At 37.3% G+C, this 15648-nt stretch overlaps 1 long non-coding RNA gene across 1 annotated transcript in view; it reads right to left on the bottom strand.

Annotated features, from left to right (window-relative positions):
- Positions 1-12741: 12741 nt before the first annotated feature.
- LOC136012689 (uncharacterized) overlaps positions 12742-15648 on the bottom strand; it is a 37731-nt gene continuing 34824 nt past the window's right edge. Inside the window, exon 5 of the long non-coding RNA XR_010611903.1 lies at positions 12742-12810. This is a non-coding gene — a long non-coding RNA (uncharacterized LOC136012689). The remainder of the gene's footprint in view (positions 12811-15648) is intronic.

Below are 15648 nucleotides of genomic sequence, written 5' to 3'. Positions count from 1 at the left end.
TCAGTAATCATGAAATTTGTTCCTTTGCAAAGCCATAAGAGTGAATATGACACTTATAACGGAATCCAGTATGAAACATTTATTATGGATATGTTATAGAGATGGTATATTTCCGGCTGCTTTTATAACTTCCTCTCACTCAAAAGCAGTATGTCACTTTCAGAATTAATATGCCACTGCAAACAGCAAGACCAAACAGAGAACACAAACCAGGGACCAGAACTGGGTTCTTGCAGCTTCTGAATCATAGTTCTCTGTCCACATTAAGCATTTGTATTTCAGGAAGTGTTTAAAAAAAAACCATCTGGTTTTGGTCCCCTCAAGTGAAACCTCTATTATTCAATTACGGATACCATTGTACAGAATATTTTTGGGAAAGTTAGTAAAATACTTAAGGTACCGAAGATAGCTAAATTGCTTTTCATAGACTAATAAAAGCAGTGACTAAAAAAGTATGCAAAGCATGCTAAGAAGGGTGGGAGGAAAATAAAGGTGGAAGGTAAGGGGACACAGTGAGTGAGTCTGTGAAGAAACTGTCCACAGGTTTAGTAGCCCTTGAGACAATGCAGCTTTCTTGCCAGAAGACTGAGAGATATTTCTGGTGCCAGCAGTGCCTGTAGGATACAACCATGATGCAATCTTTCAGAAACTCCAGGTTCCTCATGCAGATCTGCAATGGTTAGCTTTAGGCTTAGACTCCATTGTAGACTCCACTAACAACAGGAGACACATTCATTTATATCAGCTTTTATTCATCTTATTTTTCAAAGGTAAGAATTGCACAGCAGACAACACATTTAATTTTGTAAATAGACTAAAATACAATTTAGTTGCTGATTGTAGCACCTTGTGGAAAACAATAGCAAGGCAATCACTTAAATTGTGAGTGGAAGATGGGGCGTGTGAAACGTAGTTTAGTTGTTCCTCTCTCCCTCCTGGTGAAGTGAAAGGCATGTCATACATCACCTTTTTGGATGTGGCATGCCTTTCACTTCACTGACGGGTATGTTATTTGTAACAAAACCCAATAACCCTTCCTCTCTTGTATAACTCACCCAGTTCACGACAGTAATCATGGCTTGATAGGGGGTCCAGCATGGAAGAAGCTGTATATATTTGGGCCTTGTTGTGATTTCTGACAGTTTCAGTATATGATAGCTAGAATGATTCAACATGGAATATGTCAGCTTAGCCAGAGGGATTCTTGCCTTTCTGTAGAAATATGCTTGTACTTCAGGTTATGCTGTTTCTTGCTACTGAGATGAACAAGATGGGTCCAGCAGCATATGAGAAAGCAATTTAAGGTTGCTGTGTGGAGTGAAAGAACTTAAGCTAAACAAGTTATATAACTTGTGGAAGAAATACTCTTGGGGACTGTACAAGCCAAAGGGGTTGTTAATATTTGGGAAAGAGTTCTGAGGTCAGCTTGAAAGCACCCAGACTGTTAAAAATTAAATGCTGTTACTACGTGACACAGTAAGCTGTTTATATGGAATGTGCATGATGGTTTCACTCCAGTTAACAGCTACATAATCGGCCAGATGTTCACATTAAACAGGGCTTTTAGAGGGCATTAACTGTGTTGGCAATGTCAGCAAAGATACCAATATTTATCTAAGTTAGACCACCTTCAAATGGTCAGGTTTGTGTGTGGAGACACTTTCAAAGATCCTTCTCCATTTTTTCTGTCTATATATGGGCAACTAGAGGACCTGTCCACAAAGTCTGAATAGGAAATATAATAATAAAGAACTGACTTCTGGGTGAATGCAACTCCCATCCACTGTTAGTTTTACAGTTGGACTCGATGATCTTAAAGGTCTTTTCCAAGCTGAATGATTTTGTGAGTCTGTGATTCTGTGACTCCAAATGCCATGTGGATGTTCCTTCCTGCTCATAGCCTGGCTGAAAGCTCTGTCTGGCATAAGCTAGAAGGTAACAAACAGATAAACTCCTCTGGGCAAAGACTCTGGCTTGGCCATTGTGATTTGACTAACTGGGTGTTACACATATCTGTCAGCTCTGGGTCACATGGATACAACTCACTAGGGTTAGGAATCAGCCTGGGAAAAGTCTTGCCTTCTTCCCTTCATAGCCTGTCCTCTTGGACTAGCAACCCAGTTTCCTCTGTTCTTGGGTGGTGAATAGTAACAGCACCCAGGGTTGCCTTGTTCTCGCAAGAGCGACCTCCCCTTATTCAGCTCCTAGGCTCAGACAGCTAGAACATTGCTTTATTTCTTGCCAGCTTGTGCAAGATTGTAAAATGCAAGTGCAAACAGAGACTAAATGTTTTTTGGTGTGGTTTTTTTTTTTTTGTTTGTTTTCCCCCTAACAGATTTTATTGTATTTTAGATCCGAAACTTGTTCCTGCCTATTTGTGAGAGATACTGGTTGGTCTATAACACTAGCCTGTTTCATCACAGCCCTTTCAGCCAGACTCCTGACTAGTTGCTTATACAGAGGTGCCTTCTAAGGGCAGGGAAAGGTCTTGGGTCATATTACCCTGACATAAACAAGACTTTTTGTTCACTTTCTTTCTTTAGTACTGTCATCTGTTAATGCAGTTCAAACACTAGATTAATGTAAGTTACTTGCTGTTTCAGATCAAGAGAATCTTTTTCTTGTGTGTCTTTTTATATATTCTAGATTTTGTGAAAATGCTGGTTATTTTCATTTTAGCTTATGCACTTTTTTTAGGGTTAGTTTTTTCATTTCCCCCAAATATCTTTTGAGAGCAACTCTGATGATTTAAATCAGCATAGTACCATTGTTTTCAGTTATGCCAATCTTCAACTGTTATCTAACTGGCCGAATCTATTCCTAAACTGGAAGGTAATTTTAATATTTTTAATCTTGTTTGTCAATAAAATTATTTAGCTTAGTCTAAAGCTTATTGCTGTCAGCGCTAAACCAATTTTTTTTATTTTTCTTTTTTTAATGGAGAAGTGCTGAAGACTGAATCAAGCTTTAGATCAGGCTTAAAAGTGATTTCCTAGGTAAGATAAATGAAGCTAAGAAAAGGCATTATATGCATGGCAACACTTCAGCAATGTTTCTGAAGCACTGTGACATGACATCTGATGTCCTAAAGTGGTTTTTAACTCTTTCAGTGTAACTTTGCCTCAGGATAAAGCAACCTTTTAATAGCATGTGTGAGAAAACCAGGAATGGCCTGTAGACGTGCCTGTAGGCTATGTGCTCTCTGTCACCTGCTGTATTGCCCTGACTTTGAGAAACCTTTACTTCCTCACACTTTAAGGATTAGAACACTTCACTTTCACTTTGTCCACTAAGGAAAGCTGACTAGCCTTACTGTCATGTCCTAGGTTTCAAAAGAGCCTTTTTTTGACAGTTTCCTTTTTCTCAGATTATTGTGAGTAGACGCAAAATAAAAGACAATATCAATAAAAAAATACATCATGTTTTGCTTTGGTCAGATTAAATTGAGCTGTCTTTTACCTTGGCACTGCCTTAGGTTTGAAGCCAGTATCGAAAAAACTATTTACCCTCAGAGGCTAACTCTGCTGGCTTTATTATGTATCCCTGCCCAGCTCTCTACATGCTAAGATGAATGTAAAATTAGTGAAGTTCATCAGTTCCAGAAAAAGTGATTTTTCAGATGTTAATCTCTTCTAAAAGCTGTTACGTACTCTAACTAACCTGATTGATCAAAATTAGCATGTCTTATTTTTTAGTACACTTCTAAAGACAGCACTGTTTTCTCATAATTTTCTTTCACTTATTAAGCACTTCAGGATCTGTTCCTAAAACACTAAACACTGGTTTAATTGTGATCCCAGAGAATTCAGGAAAGCCTTGCTAGCTTTTTCCAAAAAACCCTCACCTTATTATTAAAGACTGATTATAAGTTTCCCATTTTATATTTGCGATAAGGTAGCAAATACAGTCTGCACAAATCTAAGTGTGTATATATATAAATGTATACATACTTTAAATGAAGTGCATACAATAAAATACATGTGTATGTGTATGTGTGTATACACAAAATGTCAATCCGTATATGTAACAAAGAGGAAGGGAGCAAAAAATGGAGGGAGAGAGAGATAGATATAAAGTCACTGTCTGTCCTTTAAGACTATCACAGATTATCTGAGTTAGTTTGCAACAAATCAAATACCAAAACCAGAAATACAGGAATAAGCCATACTCTTGCTCACAAGGATTCCATATATAAATCACCTTCCCCAGAGAATCATGTAGGGAAACTCTATTAATTAATTGCTTGTTTTCGCAGCATCTAACATAAAAAATAATAGGTTCCTATGGTAGCCTTTTAGAGATATTGTAGTACATACACTATGGTTTCTTTGCATACTACGTATACAGAAAGCTGCCAACTTTCTACTTATATTTTTTTTTGCTAGTTGCAATCTTATTTGCTTGTCCTGATCTATCTGTATACAAAAAAACCCATCAGTTAAATTCAAAATTCCTCAGAATGTGAGATGCTTGCCTTTACTGTCATTTCATGCATAAAATAGAATTGCTTTCAAAAAATCCTGAGAAATTTCTGGGTTTAGGCATAAAAACATAGCTAATTTCGGCTGGATCAATTTCACTCAAACAAAGCAGAAGTCACAGAAAGAAAAGCTTGTTATGAAACTAACACTTTACAAAAGTGCTGTGGTCTTTCTTCCCTACAGCTAATTTTTCTGTCAAAAACAGTAGATTGAAAACCTGTTTTCAAACCCTCTTTTTTTTTGAGAGAAAATCTACTAGATCCTAGTACTGACTCACGCAACATGGATGCTTTTACTTAAATACCTCCCTCCACAATTTCTATAAAATCTTGTAAAATCTCATGCTGATGTATTTATTCCTCCACAGAGCCCTAGACCCTGAAGTGACGTCATTTGCTAGACATTTCCTCCAAAACATTAACACACTAGTGTGCAAATAACTAAGGAGGAAATGGAAGAGTGAAATTGCAGAGAAGAAAAAGAGAAAACTGAAGAGGACTGAGTGATAATTTAATTTCACATCTTCATTACTCAGGAATGACCTCAACCAGAAAAACACAAAGGAATAAACTCCTGCAATGTCAATTTAGTAATCATCTGCACAACCCATTATTATTTAACATCTTTCAATCTGCAGTACCATACCTTCAATGTAACAAAGACATTTTATCTGGAGCTGCTATTGCACCACCAGGGGTATGAGTTACACATACATATATGTAAACAACAGCTTTGCCTGGTGGATTCGCTTCTACATAGCAATTGATAGAAAATTCTTTGAGGACAGATGGAAAGAATAAAGGAGTTGAGCAAAGGTCACCACAACTTGTAAAATCCATTTCAAAATCTCCTTACTGAGAAAAACTGGACTTTCAACAGCATGTTAAAGTTTAAAGATATATCTGCAATTCTCAAAATAGCACAGTAATTTAGAAGTTCTATTATTATTTTCAGGGTTCTCCGTCCCTGTCAGCTCTAAACACATCGGCTATAAACACAGGCCATATTACCACTAACATCAGCATGATCATACTCAAACATGTCCAGAAGTGCTGCAGTTGGGCATTGATTCTAGATCTCAGCTCCCTAACCTGTAAAGATGTTCCTGTCTAGTTCTTCCATTACCTTACCAGAGACATTTGGCTGTGGAAATGATAATTTTCAGTGTCTGAAGTCTGGATTCTGATCTATGCTGAAATACAGATTCCCTTGCATCCCACACTAATAATGCTACCCCTTCAGGACCTCCTCACTCCAGGTACTGTGGTCATGCTCACAAAAATTATTCATACTTGCATAAGGATTTCACATAATGGAAGCACTTTACAAACACTTACTGAGTAAGAATCATAGACTGAGCCTTGTAAGCTTATCATCCTCATTTTAAAGAAGTAGAGGTGAAACGACTTGCTCAAGGCCATGACATAATTTGGCGGGCAGAACCAGGATTAGAGTACAGGCTTTCATGCCTCACACCTCATTACTGCACTCGTCCTGTCTCTTAGGTTGAGAAACTGGAAAGGTTTTGGTAATAGATTTCTCCCGTGTTACTTCATGTTGCTGTGGTTTAGATGAAGTGTCAAAATGAAAGCTGGTCCACAATGTGCGAGCATTATTGATCCCACTTCACTCTTCAGCAGAGTTTGAACTCAGTTTCAAATTTGCCCTTTCTTGGGGTTACCTTCCTAGTCTCAACGATAGCTATACTTTTACAGTTGTTACTATACTGGGGATTAATGAATATCTTCGGGATTCTCATGAAAGAGAGATGCTATGTAAATGTAAAACTAATGAACACTTTTTATGCTGATCTTTTTCATTCTGGACTCTTTGATATTACTGTTACTATTATTATTATTATTATTAGTGTTTTCCTGAACATTTCCTTCGTTATAAATTCTGCTCTCTGTCAAATAAATTGCTTGTTAAATGGACTTATCCCTATAGGATGACAAAACAGAAGAAAATCCTTCTTGATTCTGTTATTAATATGCTGTTAAAAGATCTATTTGAAACAGTTACCTGTTTGCTGCAAATCTCCACGAAGAAACAAAAAAATGCTTGCAGAATCTCAAGGCATGTAGGAGATGCACCTGTGTTGCTAATTCCCAGTCAAATTGCTCAGTAATAAAGTGTTTCTGCTTTGTAGCGTCTTTTTTTTCTAAAAAAGGTGGTTTTGAAGAAATGCATTTTCATTATGTCTGAATTTCATTTATTGTGTTTTTACAATACATGTTTGTGGTGTATCATTCCAGAAAGAAAGAAAGCTCCATCTAAAATCACATCTGATTATGAGAGTGCACCCTCATACATATCTAATAAACAAATAAACAAATCAGTTTGATCTGTTATGCAGATAACACTGATATGTAAAATATGTTCAGTAACTAAAAATGCATTCTCTGTGCAGAAGTTTTCCTTGTAGAATGCACGGCGAATTTATGTGAACTGTATACAGCACTGAGACTCTTTTATGTAGCCCGTTTCCCTGGCTGATAGCTAAAAGAGGTTAGGCTGAATCTCAGTGGATCAATTAACAGAGGGACCTGTCCTTCAACAGAAGAAGATCTATTTCAGGATTTGCATATCACTGAAAAAAATTACAAAGCTGAGATAAATACAAGCCCGATAATAACTCACTGCAGGCTTGGCTTCATTCCTAGATTTCCTTGGCTGTTTGTCCTAATAAAGTGTCTCCATGGCACTTAGGGCAGGAAGGTTATTAGTATCTGTCAATCAAAAGAAGGAGTATGCATTGGCAGGAGGAGGAAGAGAAGAGAGGTGACATTCATCCTCTTTTCTCACTTATATTGGGTATAAAAGTCATTCAGAGCAAGTGGTTAAAAAGGGACAGGTCCCTCGTCTTTCCCGATGGAAAAGGAGAAGGAAAAAACCTCAACCAAACCTGCCTTAGTTACAAACATTTTAATAATAATATAGAATATATCAGTCACTTCTCTATGCCTTATTAATCTGTGATGTTTATTAATACCAAGGAATATGAAGAACATATACAACCAGAGCAGGATAAAGACTCCTGACAAAACACTTCTGGTTGATGTTTACGTATGAACAAATGAGAACTTTAAACAGTTCCAACTTAAGCTAAAACTTCAATGCTGTATAGAGAAGAGACACCTTTCACCTTTAATCTAACACGATTCTGGCAATGTACACCTTTAAAAAGTTAGTATCAACACAGAATACGTATTTCTTATCTCATTTAAATCAGGTACAGTGATTTTAACTTTACCAAGTTGAAGCTCAGAACTGATCTATACACCAATTAATTAATACTTTAAAGGTCTTTAATTTACTGTACCACTTTCTTAATTAAAGTATATCTGCTGCTAGAGCACATCATCTCTATATATGCATATTTTCATAAGTAACAGAGTCCATAGAGTGCTAATTGATATCCTGGTCTCCAGACAATACTTTACTAAATGAAATGACAATTATAACCAATTAAAATTCACTTTACATACCACTTCACCTATTTTGTATGTATTATGCATGAAGACAGAGAGTACATTGCCTCGCTGCTCAGGATTTGTGTGCGTCTGTGCAACTGATGGACAGCTCCAAGGTATTCCTTTTAGCAAGCTTTTTACCAAGGGTCATTTTCCAGGCTCATCTAAAACCTATACTTTGCTGTTACATAGATACATCAGTTAATAAAAGCTATTAATTGCTTTGTGAGGATTTTATTATTATTATTATTTCCTTTGACAAATGTGCGTCAAATTCGCACTTACACCTTCATCTTGCGATGAAAAAAGGGTTTTAAAATAGCACCATGCCTAATTAGAAAAGCTAAACTTCTACTCTCAGACACATTGTATGCAACATATAAATGGCACAGTGCTGCACACCTACTGAGGAGAGTGTAGGAGTAACACAGAGGAATGAAGTCAGTAGGAGATGAGAGTGTTTGGAATAGGCACCTCAGGCTTGAGAGTGCTCAGCTAAAAAGAGGCACTACACATTTCTTGCAGGAAGAAGGGCTGCTTCCAGCTTCCCCACTGAAAGTCTAGGTTTTACAACCCACTACTGCAGAGCAGGAGCTATCCCTGCTGGTGCTCTCCCTGACCTGATTTCATGCCCGTGGTGGGGAGCAGGCATTTTTACTCCAGAGATGATGAGACTTGCCCTCTGATGTGCTCTGTCTGCAACAGGGGCAGGTCCCAGTAGCACTTAGGTGTAACCTGCTGCACCAGGAGGTGTCAGACCTGCCTTCCAGGCAGATACCATGGCTCCAGTGCAGCCCCACTTTGCAAAGCCAGTTCTGCAGCAGGGCAGCAGGATTCACTGCATTGGTGCCACTGCTGAGAAGCCCCAGCACCTCTGGAGGCAAGAGGTAGGGTTACCCTTAGGGCTTTCTTAACTAAAACCCACAAAGCTCTTATAAAAGTCATGCAGAATGTGCATAAAAAGTGGTGAACACTATTAAAGCTTGTAAATGCTGCAGTCTCCACAGTTTTCTTACCTCTCCATTCCTTTTATTCCACTTCTTCCTTTGCACAGATACACTCAGGAGGACACAGGCTCTTGGTGCAATAAGGGGAAAAGCAAAATAAATGGAGACGCAGGCCTTAGAAAAGTAATTAATGCTGAACAGAGTAGTTGCATTTTTCTTGAGGTGTTTTTCCGAAGAAAACTAATTTTTCTTCCATCTTTGCTGATCAGTCCTCCAGACCTATAGGATGACTTGTGTTACCATCTTCCCTATCCAACGGGCTGCAGGGAAGCTTTGATATTTTCATGCAAGGCATGCCACTAAGAAAAGAAACTTTTAGCATACCTTCTAAATCTTCTGGTTTTACTTAATGAATCATTCTCAGTGCTGGATGAGTTAAAAATCACAGAGCCAGATCATCTCCTTCTGTTACCATAAGCAGAAAAGAAGGCTTAAGGAATGGATGTAGGTCGTTCCCACACATTTTCTTTGAAGACATATGTGATTGCTATCCTGTCACAGGGATGGGGTTGTTTTCTGAGGGGAAGACTATGAAGTCTTTTAATCTGTTGCTTATCCATACAAAAAGGCAGTCACCATATGACTACCAGCTTCAACCACAGACTCCCCAATAGCATGGATCCAGGAGCTGTATACATGGACTATATTTTCTGAGTAAGCCTCTCAGGGCCAAGGAAGAGATTAGATACCCTTCTCCCTTTTTCTCAGCTCTCTTTACCCAATATACCTCATTCACTTCTGAATTATCATAACTCCACATCAATTTTCTTCCAAATGTCCAATGGGAAACACCTCCAGGTTCAGGACAAGTGTAGGAGTGGTGCTGCAAGCCCTGCTGAAATATTAGTCTCTGCCAGCCAGGGCAAATTGATCTGTAAAGAAGGATCCTTCTGGACGCAAGTTTTGAGAGAAGAACCTGAAAAGAAAATGTCACAAACAAAGCTTGTACCAAGGGTTTTGGTGTATTGGGGTTTTTATTTGTATGGGGTGGAGAGTTGGAGGGGTTTTTTTTTCACAAGTATGCTTATCTATGAAATGACAATAACTACAATTAGTGTATTGACATTGTCTTGAACTTTTTAGTTACAGATTCTGTACTGGGAAGGCTAAAGTCAACAAAAGTGCAAAATATGGATATAAGTGCTGTTCACAAGAGCAGCTTTGTGGCATTAAGACAAATACAAGTGTATATATAATAGGTGACATTTAAGAATTGAGCCACATTGTCTTTGTACTGAATGTCTGATGAATTCTCTGCCAGTATTTGTTTTCATTCTTGTGAGAGATTAAAATAAAGTTGCAAAGCAACAAGTAAATGCTTCACATTTTTAACATATCATATCAATCATAACATTTTAAAGTCATAGTTGTACACTGGGGGAGGGGAGGGGGTGCATCTGCCACTATTTTTACTTTGATTTAGTATTTTATAAAATGCCCTCAGAGTTTTTTAGATGAACAAAGGATTAGTGGTGGTTCTGCAGATTAAAAAATATTTGCAGTTCACTGGTATCTGGGTGACTTAGACTGCTATCTCTCCATTGAAACTCTGGTATTACAGTAGCTGTGAAAGTAGTCTATTGACTGCTGGGTAGCAAGATCAAAACTCAGTTTATTCTTTCCATTACTTGGCCAAATTTAAGTATGGTATTAGTAAATAAAAAGATTCATGTGTTTATGATCAAATCCAAATTCAGGCTTTAAAAGATTCAGATTATGGGTCTTGGTAGTTCAAAATATGTTATTCAGTATGGAGTACTGAAGTATGTGAAAGGTGCATTTGATTCACTGACTTGCTAGTATGATTTTATGAAAACTGGAAGTGCCTTTTATTTTCTCATTCTAAATAGAAAGAAGCTATTCATATAAAAATGTATGAACTGTTAGGGGATAGTCAAACTACAAATATTCTTGGCAGACTTTTTTTCTCATCCACTTAAACATAGTTTAAGAGAGGAAAAAATTTTAAAAGACTATTTAAAGCAATTGACTTGGAGACAGGAATCTTTCATTTAAAGAAAGGAGGAGAGGAAGACAGAAATGACAGCCAAGGGCTCAGGTTCTCATTTTAATGCTGGCAAAGATGTGAATAGCATTACTGTTTCAGAATTACTTCAGACAGTGACTTTACACCCAAATATTTCCTTTGAAAGCATCTCTTTTTCAAGTTTCTCTATCAAATAATAAAAATTTTGCTTTTTTTTTGTTACTATCAGACGTAATGCTGATCTAGATTGAAACATTAAAGAGTTTCCTTATAGAAGTAATTTCAACTCTTACTTCTGAATTTCAAGAGTATCTACTTTTTCAATTTGTTTCACATGAAATATGTTGCACAGTTCTCAGATGCAAAAATAATTCTTGTATAACTTTATTTTGCAATTACCAAAACTGATTTTATTTTTTTCATTAAGTGCTTTTTTTTTATTGTGGGATTTGGTTTGGGGTTTTGCTTTTTTTTTTTCATTTACGAAAGTTGTTTTGTGCGGTAAATGAAGTGCCAACGCAGACAAATGTAACCAACATTAAGCTAGCCAATAGAATTCAACAAACTGCTCAGGTCATTAATATAATTTGTTTTGGCACTGTTACATTTCGTAGTGCTACCCTGTGTAGTTTGCTGGGCACATCAATTTGTTTTCAGCTATTGTGAAATTGGATATCCTGGCTTTCATCCAAAGCACCCTCTCAATTTGCATATCTTTGTTATCATTTCAGGTTCTCAGAACATACTGTGGACTATCACACCATCTGCACCAAGATCCTCACATCCAAACACAAATTAAAAATGAAACTGTAAAATTTGCAAGGAAACAATACAGACCTTTTATCTCATTCTCCCTCTGTTCATTTTCAAAAGAGAAACTTGCTTGTAGCCAAGCATAGCAAAAAAGGCTTTTATTAATTGGACTGGCATCAAGCATGCATACATAAAATTGTTTATTTTTTCCCTATAAAGGGGTTGCCTGACATAAAAGGGTCTTTGAAGATGACATTCAGATTTTGACATTTGCATGATATTGTATAAATATCAGAGGTAGGAGACTTTTCTGACAAACCAGATGGGTCAAAAAAAGCACTTCCAGAGATAGATATTAGTCTTTTACTTAAAGGATATTAGCTTCTCCTCAAAGCTGTGAATTATTAGGCAGCAAAAACAAACGTATTTTTCTCAAACCATGGCTTATTTAATTCTTTTCAATCCAAGTAAGCAGGGCTTGGGGAAAATATAAAATAATGTCATTACTTTTGAGGGGGGTTTTGTAATTCAATTAAGATCACAGAATATAATTGAATCTTGTCTTTTGAGTGCCACAGAGATTAAATCATATTGCTGAATTTACTGCTTCTTGATGGAGCTAATCTCAATTTTAAGCATGGACTCTGAATGTTTTTGAAATACTGAAAGACATTTTAGGTTTTAATTCATCAATATTGGAATTACGCAGAGAGATTCTTCCTTTTAGCTCCTTTCCTGGATGAGGTTTGTTAGGAGACAGCAGCTTCAGTTTTTATATGGGGTGGCAGAGGAGAAAGAAAAAAATCTGCAAACCTATAACAATTGTAGAGCACTTAGCAGGGAGGTATGCTGACTGTGTACTTCAGCAAAGATTTCAAATGAGGGAAGAGGGAACCTCCTCCTTTTGATCATGGGAAGGAATAGCACAAATCTGATTATATATGTTGACCCTTCTTTATCAACAAAGAATCAGCTACCATCAGCAAGTAGTGCACAGGAGCTAGTTGGTTTCATTGAGCGGGTTGGGAGAATGACCTGAGCACCTTTTCCAAGCTTGCTGCATTTGATGATATGTTGCCATGCTGCTCAAAAAACTCCACAGTCTGAGCCTGTAGTGAAAGGAAAAGAAAAAAAATGACGAAGATGGGAAGAGAGGTGGGAGGAAGGGGGAGAAAAGGAGAAATGGAAAGATAGGGAGAGTGGAGGAAAGGAGGCAGAAAGGAACAACTTAAAACCCAGCTTCCACCTGACATCCTCAGAGGGTCATCATGACCATATATTCCTAAAATTCTTATATACAGCACAGGACTGATAGTTGAAAAAAAAAAAAACAGATTCTCAGAAACTCCTTTTCTCTCATCACTCCGCCATATGCATTGATATAACTCTTCCTCTGCAGTGAATGAGTCATCTTCATTGAGATGGGTCACCTGTGGCAAAAGAGGTCCACCCTTATGTGTTTTACCTTGGAACATAATGTTTGGTTGGTCACAAGAACAAGTTAATCTGTTTTATCTGTGCCTTTTTCTTGTCATTCCATCAATCTTATATCACCCCAAACATATAGCTAGGGACTTCTTCCTTCTCTGACAGTTCCCCATGTCACCTTTAATTACATAAATCAGTAATGGCTTTCCTCTCCTGTACAATTCTAAATTGGTCACCTGTTCTATCACTCCTGCAGTCTTCGGTACCTGTCTCCTTCAGACACTGGCCTTAATCTCAGTTAAATATCAATTTTTACACATTCTTTTTTCTTCCAGACACCCTAAAAATTCCAGGCATGCTCCATACAATTCTTCCCTTTCCACGTTTCATTAGATATACAGCTCCAAAATCATGATAGATTCCTGGACAGTACCTGTCTAAAGTAAAGCTGTGTCTTAGTTCCTCTAGTGATCTATAATCAACATATCCTCTTGTGGCTTTCTTTCAGTCTATTCACATTTTTGCAGTGAAACTCATTCTGGAATAGCTGGTTGCTTTCAGAAGAGTTAAATAACAAAGTAGTAATTAGTGCACAGCTAGATTAATCTGATCTGTGACTAGGCTGGTGAGAATTCTTACATTCACATGCTATCACTCATAACGTGCAATAGCGGTAATGTGTACACAAGAGAATATGACTTCTCTTATCAAATATAAGGCATCAAATAAGGGAATAGTAATGACTTTAATTCCTAATGATGGTGAAACCCACTTGGATATTCAGCTACAGGGGCAACAGGATGGGGATTGAGTATTTAGGCATTCCTTAGCATTGCCTGTTTCAGTCATTTAGAAAGTTCATGAAAGTGAAAGTGTTGCTGAGCTTCGCTTTAAGTCTATGATAAACCATACAAAGGTAGATTTGATGTGAGGCTGCTACAACATTAGGATTTAAAGTGGTAGGTGGGAAAATACAGTGATTGATTGTTTTTTTTCCCAAAAATCAAATGCCTCACATGCCTAGAGAAGAGATCAACTTCAATCCAGCTCTAGGTTGCCATTCACACTGATATTTGAAGTATCCCCATGTAACTAGCCAGTGACACAAAGAGAAAAGTAGTAGGCAGCAACATTTACTCCCAGCCTCACTGAACTGCTACTCATTTACACTTCACTTGGTTGGTGGACGATCCGCACAAACCTAAAGCAAGGCTGAAGTCTGGGTGCCTGAGCCCATGGGAAGACTAAACACTGCACCACCACACCCTGAGAACAGAAAGTTCACTGTCACTCAATACATCTGAAGCACTCTGTAATAATGGCCTATCCTAATGAAAACATAAAACTGGTTGGCGTCAGCTTGTATTATTCATCTTGTAAGTACCAGTTGCATGAGTTAAAACAGCCTGGCATTAATTGAAGCACTGCAGAACACTGTTTCAATGCACTTTTAGGTGTTTCATTCCTGATTAGAATTCTTTATTGGTGTTGCCTGTTTTCACTTCCTCACCTCCTCTGAAAATACACTTGGTCTTTGATTGTGCCCTGCTACTCTAAATAAACATATCTCCATTAAAAGGAGGTCAAACCACATATACTGGACAAATGCCAGTTCAGGAAATTACATTCTGCTTACCTAAATAATCCTTACCATTTCAGCTGAGGGAAAAAATAAAAATAAAAAAAAGCCAACCAAAATGTGTTCTTCACTTTTGGTCAAGAACTATAATATAGAAGCAGTATAGGTAGTCACAACTAAGCAAACTGGCTCAAAAATTGAATCTCCTTTATCGGTACTAATAACAAGCTGCTTGTGAATTGCTGTCAGAATGAGCTACAGTATACAACACACAAACTTATAAACCAAAAGTTTTCAAAAGGTTTTTTGTTAAAATTTATTCACTCAGGATTAAGCCATACACTTTATAACTCCCTCAGCCTAAGAAATTCTAAAAAGTGAGACTTATTCCATCCACTTGATATGAAGAATTTCATAAATCAACATCAAATAGGGACTTGAAGTCTGAGATTAAAATGCAACAAATATCATAGGATATGATATCAGCACACATACTCAGACTGAGAAATACTTTCCCTTACATGCATTTTCCTGTTTCTGAAGACATTTCTAGACCATCCATTATAAGTTGAAGGGCATTTGTTCTAGGTTTATTAGAGCAGCCTTTTGCCATGCAAGGAACAATTTGCTTAGATTTGGCCTAGCTTGCGAGTTACTAATAATTATTTCCTGAATAAGGCTTGGTTACTAGAGCTTATATGTGATAAAGCTCTTGAATTTCTTTTCAAGTTGTCCTGCTAGTAATGAGGACTGTCCGGATAGGATTGAAACTGAATAAGGATATAGGTCATACTCTCATCACCATTAAACTATGCTCTATATTCCCCATAATATTCCTTCATCTAAGGGAATGTGGTATGGTCTGGGAGAGGGAGATCATTAGCTTTAGATTTACTTCTACTTAAGTACTGGCACTGCCGATTAAGTAAATTTTAAAGTA

The sequence above is a fragment of the Lathamus discolor genome, chromosome 4 (genome assembly GCF_037157495.1).
Source record: "Lathamus discolor isolate bLatDis1 chromosome 4, bLatDis1.hap1, whole genome shotgun sequence".
Lineage (NCBI taxonomy): Eukaryota > Metazoa > Chordata > Aves > Psittaciformes > Psittacidae > Lathamus > Lathamus discolor.
Note: the sequence above shows the minus strand (reverse complement) of the source record. Positions and strands in the feature narration are given on the sequence as shown.